Raw genomic sequence first — 3,857 nt, 5'->3', positions numbered from 1 at the left:
TTCTCTTCTTTTTTAGTTAGTAGGGCCAATAGTGTGTCAATTTTGTTTATTTTTTTAAAAAACTAGCTCTTGGCCGGTGCTGCGGCTCACTAGGCTAATCCTCCGCCTTGCGACGCCGGCACACCGGGTTCTAGTCCCGGTCAGGGCGCTGGATTCTGTCCCACTTGCCCCTCATCCAGGCCAGCTCTCTGCTGTGGCCCGGGAATGCAGTGAAGGATGGCTCAAGTGCTTGGGCCCTGCACCACATGGGAGACCAGGAAAAGCACCTGGCTCCTGCCATCGGATCAGAGCGGTGCGCTGGCCTCAGCGCGCCAGCTGCAGTGGCCATTAGAGGGTGAACCAACGGTAAAGGAAGACCTCTCTCTCTCTCACTGTCCACTCTGCCTGTCAAAAAATTAAAAAAAAAATTTAAAAAAAAAAAACCCAGCTCTTCATTTGGCTGATCTTTTGTAATTTTTTTTTATTCAATTCTGTTGATTTCTTCTCTGATTTTAATTATTTCTCTTCTCCTACTAGTTTTGGGTCTGGTTTGCTGCAGTTTTTCTAGATCCTTGAGATGCATTGAAAGCTCATTTTTTGGTGCCTTTCCATTTCTTGATGCAGGCACCTATTGCTATAAACTTTCCTCTTAAGCTGGCGCTGTGGCTTACTAGGCTAATCCTCTGCCTTGCGGCACCGGCACACCGGGTTCTAGTCTGGGTTGGGGCGCCGGATTCTGTCCCGGTTGCCCCTCTTCCAGGCCAGCTCTCTGCTGTGGCTAGGGAGTGCAGTGGAGGATGGCCCATGTGCTTGGGTCCTGCGCCCCATGGGAGACCAGGAGAAGCACCTGGCTCTTGCCATCGGATCAGCGCAGTGCGCTGGTCGCAGCATGCCGGCCACGGCGGCCATTGGAGGGTGAACCAACGGTAAAGGAAGACCTTTCTCTCTGTCTCTCTCTCTCACTGTCCACTCTGCCTGTCAAAAAATTAAAAAAAAAAAACTTTCATCTTAACACTGCTTTTGCTGTATCCCATAGGTTTTGGTATGTTGTGCTGTTATCCTCATTTACTTCCAGAAAGTTTTTTATTTCTCTTTTATTTCTTCTATGGCCCAGTGTTCATTCAGTAGCATGTTGTTCAGTCTCCATGTGTTTGCATATGCTCTAGGGATTCCTGAGTTGCTAATTTCCAACTTCATTCCACTGTGGTCTGAGTATGGCATGATTCTAATTCTTTTGAATTTGCTGAGGCTTGCTTTATGGCCTAGTATGTGGTCAATCCTAGAGTAGGTTCCATGTACTGCTGAGAAGAATGTGTATTATTTAAGTGTAGGATGAAAAGTTCTGTAGATATGTTAGATCCATTTGGGCTACAGTGTTGATTAAATCTGCATTTCCTTGCTGATCTTCTGTCTGGGTGATCTGTTTATTGCTGAAAGTGGAGTATTGAAGTCCCACAGTACTATTGTATTGGAGTCTAAGTCTCCCTTGAAGTTCCTTAACATATCTTTTAAATAAACCGGTGCCCTGTAATTCAGTGCATATACATTGATAATAGTTACATCTTCCTGTTGAATTGATACCTTAATCATTATGTAGTGCCCCTCTTTTTCTCTCTTAACAGTTTTTGTGTTAAGGTTTATTTTGTCTGTTTTTAAGATCTCTGTGCCAGCTCTTTTTTTTGGTTTCTGTTGGCATGGAATATCTTTTTCCAGCTTTTCACTTTCAGTCTGTATGCATCTTTGTTGGAAAGATGTGTTTCTTGTAAGCAGCAAATAGATGAGTTTGTTCCTTAATCCATTCAGCCAGTCTGTGTCTTTAACTGGAGAGTTGAGGCCAGTAACATTCAATATGACTATTGCTAAGTAGTAACTTTGCCCTGTCATTTTTCCAAAGATATTTCTAATGTATGCTTTGAACTTCCTGTGATCTTTCACAGGGAGATTTTCTTCCTTTACCTTCTTTCGTACTGACAGCTGAGTTTCTGTGTTTCTGTGTATAACACATCGTTAAGCATCTTTTGCAGGGCTGTATGGGTGGTGACAGATTCTTTCAATTTCTGTTTGCTATGAAAGGTCTTTATTTCACCTTCCTTCACAAATGAGAGCTTTGCAGGATATAATATTCTGGGATGGCAGTTTTTTTCTCTTAGTACCTGGGCTATATCTCGCCATTCTCTCCTAGCCTGTAGGGTTTCTGATGAGAAGTCTGCTGTGAGTCTAATTGGAGATCCTCTGAGAGTAATCTGACATTTCTCTCTTGCACATTTTAGGATCTTTTCTTTATGTTTCACTGTGGTGAGTTTGATTACAACATGTTGTGGTGAGGATCTCTTTTGGTCATGTTTATTGGGGGTTCTATATGCTTCCTGTACTCTTTTCTTTCCAAACCCGGGAAGTTTTCTGCTAGTATCTCTAAAAAGGCCTTCTAATCCTTTTTCTCTCTCCATGCCTTCAGGAACTCCTAGAACCTAAATGTTGGGTTTTTTAATGTATCCTGTAGATTCTCTGGCTGGTGCCGTGGCTCAGTAGGCTAATCCTTCACCTCATGGTGCTGGCACACCGGGTTCTAGTCCCGGTCAGGGCGCCGGATTCTGTCCCGGTTGCCCCTCTTCCAGGCCAGCTCTCTGCTGTGGCTAGGGAGTGCAGTGGAGGATGGCCCAAGTGCTTGGGCCCTGCACCCCATGGGAGACCAGGAGAAGCACCTGGCTCCTGCCATTGGATCAGCGTGGTGCGCCGGCCGCAGCGCGCCTACCGTGGCGGCCATTGGAGGGTGAACCAACGGCAAAGGAAGACCTTTGTCTCTGTCTCTCTCTCTCACTGTCCTCTCTGCCTGTCAAAAAAAATAGTATCCTGTAGATTCTCTACAATATTTTTAGTCTTCTAATTTCCTCTTCTTTTCTTTGGTTTGACTATATACTTTCCTGTGCTCTGTCTTCTACATCCGATATTCTCTCTTTTACCTCACTGATTCTGGTTTAAGGCTCTTAAATGCGTTTGTCATTTGTTCTATTGAATGCTTCATTTCATGTTGGTTTCTCTTCAACATCTCAATTTCATGTTCTACTAAATTCTTCATTTCATTTTGATTCCTCCTTAAGGTTTCATATTCATGACAGAGATTTTCTGTGCTGTCCTGTATGGATTTCTGTAGTTCATGCATTTGTTTTTGAAAACTTTTAAATGTTCTTATCATAAATTTTTTTAAATCCGTATCTTGCATTTCTTCTATCTCATCATCTTCATAATCTTGTATTGGAGTGTCATGTTCATTTGGGAGCGTCATGATGTCTTCGTTGTCCTTGTTTCCTCAGTTTCTGCATTTGTTGTTTGTCATTGTGGAGATATTCTTTGGTTTCTTCTTTTTTTTTTCTTGCTATGGTGGCTTTTCTTGTTATACTATAACTCTAGGTTAAATGAACTATCTGCTTTCGGTGAATCTCTAGAGGCTTGTGGTGGGTGTGGCCAGAGAGCTCTGTTCAGTTCTTCAGGGTTAAGAGTGTGCCAAAGGTGACACAGCCAGGTTTGGCATGGTAAATCTTCTCTCTCTATCTCTCTTTTTTTATTCAGAAGGGAAGTAATTCCGCTCAGCTGAGCTCTTCTCCTTGAAGGCAATCAGTGCCTGAGCACTAGCCCCAGTGGGTATAATATTTGTCTGCTCTGTCCCAAGGACAACGCAAAGGGTTTATGCAGTCCTCAGTGTAAGCTCAGATTCCCCTGCAATGTCTCTCACCGGGTTGCCAGGTTACCGAGTTTGTGATGTCTCCCACTGAGACTACTCACGTCTCAGCTACACCATGAGTTCTCCCACACCCCCTCAGTATTTCAGGGGTTTTTCCCATAGTTCTGGTTCATAAGCTCCACACATTCACTAGGTCTTA

This window comes from Lepus europaeus, chromosome 12 (assembly GCF_033115175.1).
Source record: "Lepus europaeus isolate LE1 chromosome 12, mLepTim1.pri, whole genome shotgun sequence".
NCBI classification, from domain to species: Eukaryota; Metazoa; Chordata; class Mammalia; order Lagomorpha; family Leporidae; genus Lepus; species Lepus europaeus.
Note: the sequence above shows the minus strand (reverse complement) of the source record.